This window comes from Pteropus vampyrus, unplaced genomic scaffold (assembly GCF_000151845.1).
Source record: "Pteropus vampyrus isolate Shadow unplaced genomic scaffold, Pvam_2.0 Scaffold156, whole genome shotgun sequence".
Lineage (NCBI taxonomy): Eukaryota > Metazoa > Chordata > Mammalia > Chiroptera > Pteropodidae > Pteropus > Pteropus vampyrus.
Window position 1 is genome coordinate 2,682,361 of NW_011888937.1, and position 8,553 is coordinate 2,690,913.

The following is an 8,553-nucleotide window of genomic DNA, read 5'->3' on the forward strand; positions in this document are numbered from 1 at the left end:
ACTTGAAAAAAATCACTTTTCATACATTTAGAATAAAGATTCACCAACTGTAGAGCTAAATCTGGCCTGCCTCCAGTTCTGTAAGGTCCATAGGCCCTCTATATAAATGCCAACCTTCCTAAGTTCTACTTTACAGCTTGCTAAGGGTCAACACAGCAGCCCTGCCATGAGGGTCAGGATTTATGAAGTGTGAGACAAGGGGCAGGGGCATCTCAGCAAATGAACCCGACTCTCTGCCAGGTCCATTTGCTGAGAGGAAGTTGGGCGATGTACACACAGAGCTGGTAATCAAAGCAGCAACAGATGAAATATGAGACGAGTAGGTATGAGACAATTCAAACCAACATTCGAGAGCTAATTTACACAGAAATTTCAACAAATAATTAACTAGAATTGTTGTCAAACACTCTCATATTCTCCAAAAAATTATAAGTAAATCCTAGGATATCTGAATCAATGGAACATAGGTACTTAGTATGCAGGAAAAATGATTGAAAACTTCACATATATGTTATTATTTAGATAAGTTATTTTAATCAGAGTTCTAGTTCTAATTACTTTTTTATTTTTTAAAAATTGTTTGATGTAAGTTTATATCAAACCACGTGATGTATTTGAGGTATTTTAAATCTCCTTCGTTGCTTCCCCATGCAAGATAGAGAAATGAGTTTCATATTTTACCAAGTTGGAAAAGAACAAACAAATAGCAATTTTGCTAGTTATGTGATAGATGAACCATCTCCTCCCTGAGTTCACAGTATCACTTTCTTCCATTTGTCCTGCAATGTATTTGATTGCCCCTTCAATGCTCCAAACTCTATTTGGTATCATCCTTTGTATTTGCTCTCTCAAGTGACTACTTGAATGGAAGAAACTGGTATTTCCAATTCCGACAACCACTATTAAGTGCCAACCTCAGGTTCAAATTGTAAACTTGTCACAGGTTGCCATCTTTCTGAAAAAATGGAATGTAACTCTTTCTGCTGCTTTTTAAATTTTGAAAAAAAATTTTCTTTCTTCTCGATGTGAACAAATAATTAACTGAAACTAATATAAAGGACATTTATCTTATTAAAGATGCCTGTAACATGTTCTTAATCAAATATTTGTTTCAAAATAAGGAAAACTCCCATCAGTTATTCTGTGAATAAATAATATAATCAGAAGATTAAATTAGAGATCTAATAGAGAAATACGGAATTTGTAAATTTTAATATGAGATTTCAGAAAGTTTCATCACTATATTAAAAAAATTATCAAAGAATTATGTCGGAAGCCAGCCGACCAAGTCAAACCGGATACCTGAATGGGGGAGCGGGGACTGAGAAAAAAGAGAAGACAGACAGGGTGCAGGAGGGAGAACAGATCTCACAACTGTCTCTCCAAGTTTATTTCTTATGCTTCTCTTTATACATAATCTGTTCCTTTGTGTATCCCAAAATAACATAATAAAAGTAACATCCTGAAGATCGAGGTACAATCGACACTTCCTTTGACACTCCCTTTGACACTCCCTTTGACACTCCCTTCGACACTCCCTTTGTCTATACTTAATCTTCTTCTTCCTGGAATTCCACAGAACCAGCCTTTTCTTTTTTATGCAAGCAGGCCTCCTGAGATAATCCATGCACTCTTTTGAATTTGGGGAGCTTTAGCTCCCTACAGAATTATCTATTATGTTAAAAGTTATAACAAATGCAAGATAGAGAATATACTAAAAGCAGCCATTGTGTTAAGAAAATAAAGCCTTGTTTTATTTTCATCATCATCTCACCTGTCCAATGAGATAAGCACTACTATTATCTCCATGTAGGTGAGTATCCTTAACCAGAACCTATGGTTCTAGACCAGAAAGGTTTAGAAATCTACCCAGAAGATGACGAGTACATGATGTAGACAGATGCAAAAAAGAGGGAACTGATTCAATCTTCTCTAAGAACTCCTTTCAACCCTATATTGTGTGTGCCTTCATTTCTTAACAAAACTCTGATTTATTGGTTTTCTATGTATGCCTGCCATAACAAAATACCACAGACCAAGTGGCTTATGCAACAGAAATATATTTTCTCACAGTTATGGGTTAGGATAGTCACGATCAAGGTGCCAGCAAGGTTAATTTCAAGGGCTCTCTCCTTGGCTTATAAATGGCCTCCCTTTGCACAGAAGACTCTAGTGTCTCTATCTCTTTTTATAGAAGCAGCAGTTAGATTGGACTAGGGCCCCACCCTAGCTGCTTCATTGTAATTTAGTCACCTCTTTAAAAATCTTACCTTGAAATATGGTTACATTCTTAGGTACATTTTGAATCTGGGAGTTGGAACTTCAGTGTATGAACTCGAGGAGAACACAATTCAGCTCATAACATATGATTTTGTTAGAAGATTGGGAATTCCAAATCAAAACCCACAAACAAACTATAAAAAATTCTATATTTTCTAAATTCTCTTGTACATAGGCAGATTATATGATATACTTCTAACTAAAAAGACATAAAAAAACATAGAGGGTCTCTAAATTATGATTTCTTTTTTGACAGCTCCTGTCTCAAGTTTATTTGTACAAATAGTACAGGAGGACAACAGTCCATCACAGACAGTAGCCCAAGGCTCACGCCTGTCCTTCCATCCTCACATCGAGAAACAGACTTCTACTCTGCAGCCTTCGTGAGGGCCTGGCCACCTTTGGGAGCCAGAGCCTGAGCCTGAGCTGGAGGCAGAGTTGCAGCTGCATTCTGGGCCTTGGTTTGAGCTTTGGCCTTGGACTTTGGCTGGCAGAGCCTCCTGAGACCCTTGGCGGTATAGGCACGAGCATGTTTCCCAAGCTTAGGGTGAGTGATGTAGGCAAATTGACTGAGCTTGCAGCTACCACCCTTTGGGATCTTGGGCTTTACCTCCTTTCACTTTACGAGGGCCTTGATAGCCTTAACGCGTGCACTCCTGGCCTTGGCGTTGTTGGTCTGCATCTTCTTCAGGCCCTTCTTGATGTGCTTCTTGGCAAAGCGCATGTTCCTCAGGAACTTAGGGTCCACCCTCTTAAGAGATTCATATCTTTATGATCAGAGTGTCTTGATGCCATTTTGGTGCCATTTTCAGGACTGGTTATGCATGGCGTGGTTCTTGGACTTGGCCATGTGTGCACCGAAGCCCGGGGATCCAGAAGCGCCTGGGACCGGAAGACTATGATGCTTTAATTTATGATTTTTCGACTTTATAATGGTGTGAAAGCATTAAGTAGAGACTGTACTTTAAATTTTGATCGTTTCCCAGGGTAGCGATATGTGGTACAATACTCTCTTGTCATACTGGCCAGCTTCTAGTCGGCTACACAATCAAGAGTATAAACAATCAATACTCTACAGATAATTATTTTGTTTGATTTTGCTCAACTAGGCTAACATACGTGTTCTGAGCTTATGTAAGTGTAGGCTAATATAAGTATACTGAGCACATTTAAGATATGCTAGGCCAAGCTATGATGTTCAGTAGGTTAGATGTATTAAATGCATTTCAACTTATGATATTTTAAACTTACGGTGAGTTTATTGGGATGTAACCTCATCATAAGTCTAGGAACATCTGTAGTTGAATGGGACTTTTATTATTCCCAGCATATATATAAAGAAACAGATAAAGATGTTAAGAAACCTGCACACATTATGAAGCTGACAATGATGGAAGCTGGGATATGCCTTCTGGTGTATAAAACTTCTACTACCCATTAAATGTAATCATGATCAATAGTGTGCAGTGGTGGAACTGTAGGAAGAATAGGAAAAAGAGACAGAAGCAACCCCCTGTCAGTCCTCTCATCGAGTTATGCATTAACTACAGTCTACCTCCTCCTCAAGACAAAATTACTTATTTAACTTCTTAACACAAGCCACATAAAAATCTTTACTAATGTATGGGGTGTGTGTGTGTGTGTGTGTGTGTGTGTGTGTGTGTGTGTGTGTGAGCATGCGCACATGCGTGCATGCGCATATACAGCATATGCCCAGAAAGATTTTGATTACATAGAATAAGGTAAAATTTACATGGTGTGATTTAGGTATTTCTGGAAGTGTCATCAGGCCCAAAATACCTCCACAATGTTAACTTTACATTACTTGTATTTTTTGTCATTAAAGAAAAATTTCTGTGGGTTAACGTTCTGTGATTCCTTTGTATACAGAAACATATTTATGTAATCATACATTATCCAACTACCTATTGATATTTTGTGAGATTAATTTACCATTTAGCCAATAAGCACTTTTTTTTTTCATTGTAGCCAACCTTCATTATGACAGAAAAACAAATGACATGACACTTTGCAAGGACAATGTATTAGGTAGGAATCAAGAAGGAGTTACTAGTGACTAAAGTAGAATCTGTGAAAATGGTAATGTCATCCCATCAAACCTCTGTGGAAATCATGATGTCCATACAGAGAAGATGCTCCCTCTGTTCTTGGTGCTTTCTGAGCTCTACTTCCTTGTAGCTCACTGGGACTTCACAGAGAGTCTGGGAGCAAATTGCATCTCGCCTTTTTTCTGTAAAGTAGAGTTAAGGGTGAGGACAAAAGTATGGAGAGCTACACAGGAGAGTGGGCCAGATGAGGGTGGTTGAATGGCTCAGTTATAGAGCTCTCCAGTAAACCACATAAAAGAGTTACTAACAGGGAAGTTGAAGTGGAACCAAGAAGCTTGCCTGCCAATTACTATGATTCAGGGTTTAGGGTTACCAGGATGGAGCAGAAAGAAAGAAAAACCACTTTACCCTTTCCAGTTAAGTACCCTGACACAACCACTATTAGAACCCACATGCAAAAGAACATATGCCTTATGTCACTTGCTGTAAAATATACTAAGAATAGAGTAGTAGTGAGACAAACATTGTACTGGTTATAGTGAACCATGTTGTATATTTCTGGGGGGTTGAATTTCCTGAATTCCTTTTCATATAAAGACAAAAATATCAGTTTTAATTTTTCACAAGTGGAAAAGAACAAATAACACTTTCGGCTGGTTATATGACAGACACATTTACAGCCCCCTGAGGAAAATGGGCATTTTATGAGTACTTAAAAGCACAAAGGAGTGTTTTGAGCAGTACTATTGAGGTAGGTACCTGGTGAATATAATCAAGTTAGAAGTTTTACGAAGAATTTGTTTAATAGAAAATACTTCATTGAGATTGGACATGTGTATAGGGATTAAATAAATAGGTAGTGATGGTGGTAATGAGGGTTGTATGTAGAAATCACAACAAAGACTAACATATTTGAAGATCGTGGAATTAATAAAAGACATTGATTGAGAACAGAAGGAAATAAAGTAGAATTATAATGAGTAGCTAAATGATGCAAGGAGAGATGTAGAGGAAGGCAATGGCAATATTATAAAGAAATTTATGTTAATGTTAAAAATGTTTGTCTTTTTCTTAAGGGAAATGGAAAGCCATTAAAAGATTTTTGCCAATGAAGTCAGGTAATCAATTTTGCATTACAATGATTTTTCTTGTTTCAATATTTTAAAAAATGAATAAAAAAAGAGCTTAAGAAAAACAGCTAGGAGACAATGACAGTAGCCTACATAAGAGATGAAGAAAGCTTGTTGACTAATGATGATAGCAGAGAAAAATACAAATTTAAGAACTATTTTAGTCTCCATCATTGTACTTGGCCATTCATTGTATATAAGAGTGAAGGGTGGTATTTTTGTTTCTTGTTTGAACAGCTGGACTGGTGTTTCAAGATAGGATAAAACAACCTTTTTAAAAAAAAAGTTTATATGTGTTGAGTTTGAAATTCTGCAGAGTTTTCCAAGGTCAGATGTTGAGTAATGATTTGGATTTAGAGATTTTGAACTCAAAAGAGCATGCTGACTCAGATATATACATTTGGAAGCCATTGGCATATAGAAAATAAAGCATTATAGAAGAGATTTTTAGAAAAAAATTACAGAGTTTAGCAAATAAGGGCCTAGGATATAGCCATAAGCAACTTTCTCATTTCACAATGGTTATAAAGGAGGTTGGCAAAGGAACCCAGTGACAGTAGGAGCTAGACAGTATGTAGAAGTAACAGAATAAAAGTGTTTTGGTAATCAAGGAATGGTCTGCTCTGTCAAATATTGCTCAGGTATCAAGTAAGATAACTGGAGAATGTTTTTTAGCTTAGAGATCTGGGCTTTGATTTTGAAATTAAAGAAAGAGGGTTGTAGGGTTAGGGACAATATCAAGATATATGCTGTTTAGAAAGTGAGCATAGATATGAGAAAGACTATATGTTGCTTTCCCAACAGCTAATCTATATACCACCTCTACATGTGTGTACATACACACATACACATTTCTTCTTCACAAACCTTGCTGTGTATGAGCTTGTGACCAAATTTTGGTTATAGAGTCAAGAGTGAGTGCTTGCTAGGGAGATTTCTTCCTTAATATAAAGGAAATGCCAAGGCAAAACATAATTCTTCTCTGAATAAATCATGTTTGCCTATAAAATATAGAACTTCTGTGACCATCCAAGGACCAAAGGAGAGACATTGCTGAATGTATATATCAAGACAGAAAGTGCCTAAACACTGATGACATTGTTAAGCGATTGACTTAGCCCCTCAATGCAACCCTATCCATTATATGAGTTATAAGACCCTTACAGAAAAAGTCACTTATAGTAGGTTCTGTGATGTTCAGCTAAAAATATCCTACGTGACACAGAAGGTTGGAAAATGGAGATATTAATTCTTCCAGAAAATTTTTATGTTGAGGTGAAAGATCAAAGAGAACCAAGATGAAACCAGTATATGTAAGTTTAACACTTTTTCTTTTTTCTTTCCTTTTTTTTAAATTTTCTTTTCTATTTCCATTTATTTCCTTCTTTTTTCCTTCCTTCCTCCTTTAATCCTTCATTTTTTCCTTCTTTCCCTTCCTTCCCTTGCTCTTTCAATCTTATTTTTCCAAAAAGTGAGAATTAACTATGTTTGAGTATTAATACTATTGGGAAGGAGCTGGAGAAAGAAGTACTGAATGAAGAATGAGCAGAGACGATTAGAAGTAGAGAATAAGAGAAATGATGCTAAAGTGCTGAAAAAATAATAGGGGAGATGGAACACTAACAGAGGACATGAGATGATGTTAGAGGGGAAGTGGTGGTGGATGGTCTAATCCTTGAGAGGTTGTGTGGGAATGGACAGTAAGATCTGGAGCACATATACATCGTTGGTGTCAGATAAGACAAAAGAAATCCATCTTTTATGGTAATAGGGAGGAGAATGGGTGGGGTTAGAATCTGGTAGTTTTATACATTTGAAAGTTAGAATTTATGATAATTATAATCTGATTACTTCTATTTATTATCTTAAACAGGAAGTAAAATTAACTGCTGTGACTGATAGATAATCAGAGACACTATAGAGATGAGCAAGGAGAACAGAGCTGAATGGCAAATTGAGTTTAGAGTAGATTGTTTACTGAAGGCTTACGTCAAAAAACTCAGTTTAACTCTAGGTTGAAATGGAGGTTGATTTACGAGGAAGGGGAGACTGAGGAGATAGGTAACAATGGGCAACTCAGAATTGGCTTTTTCTTCATTATCTTGTTTGTTGAGGAATGGCATTCATAAGATGTCTTTGGCAGATAACAAAAATGAAGTTCTATATGTCCTTTGGAATTTAGAGTAAAAGATGTAAAGAGAAAGCTATATAGTATAAAAATTAAAGATGTGTTGATTTTAAACAGTACACGGCATGAGATTAATTCTTAGGAAAATATTACATTTCATGTGCTTTAAAAGAGATAGTACAGTCTCTCTGACTCATATAGAAAGGCACTTTATTGTTTATACTGGATATTTCAGGAAGCCATATTATATAAATCTAGGCTTCTCCTCATCTCAAAGAGAATGTCTTTAATTTTATGTATTAGGAAAATCCAATTAATTGATTATAAAATTATGAAAAGCTTTCTTTTTTGGGTTTTGGGCTTTACAAAGTAGAATAAAAGTGTTTTTAGTTAAGAATGATTGCAATGAGATTCGACAAACAAAAATAAAACTTTCAAGATTAACTGATGAGCTTTTTCTTTCTTATGAACAGATGTTGGAACTAGATGTGGGTGGTGTTCTGCATTGGTATAAAAATGAATAACAATTATAGAACAAAATCCAAATGTAAGTTTTTGTGTGCAGTTAAGTAAATCTGCCCTTAAATTTAGTGATTAGATGCAGAGAAAGAAATGTGAAGAGACTATTTATCTGAATTGACTTCAAATATATACAAAGAGAAGAAAGATATAAATCATGGTGTATGACATAAGCAGACAATTTCCCACAATTTCAGTAAAATAGCTAAAAGTTCAGAGATTTAGTTCATTTAAATAGACAATTTACTGTCAGTATGATATTTGGAGAACAATCAGATAAAATAATGTTTTTGAAAAAACTATGAATATATAAAAACACATTGCGTCATTTAATTTGAGTGATGAAGACAAGCAACCATGGTTTGAGATTTATTGTGATTTTTCCATAGAATTTGAAGTAGACAAATGTTTGTCAAAAAAAAAAAAA

The 8,553-nt window shown here is 35.7% G+C and overlaps 1 pseudogene; it reads right to left on the reverse strand.

Moving 5' to 3' along the window:
• Positions 1-2,647: 2,647 nt before the first annotated feature.
• Positions 2,648-3,152, reverse strand: LOC105298546 (annotated as a pseudogene).
• Positions 3,153-8,553: the final 5,401 nt, after the last annotated feature.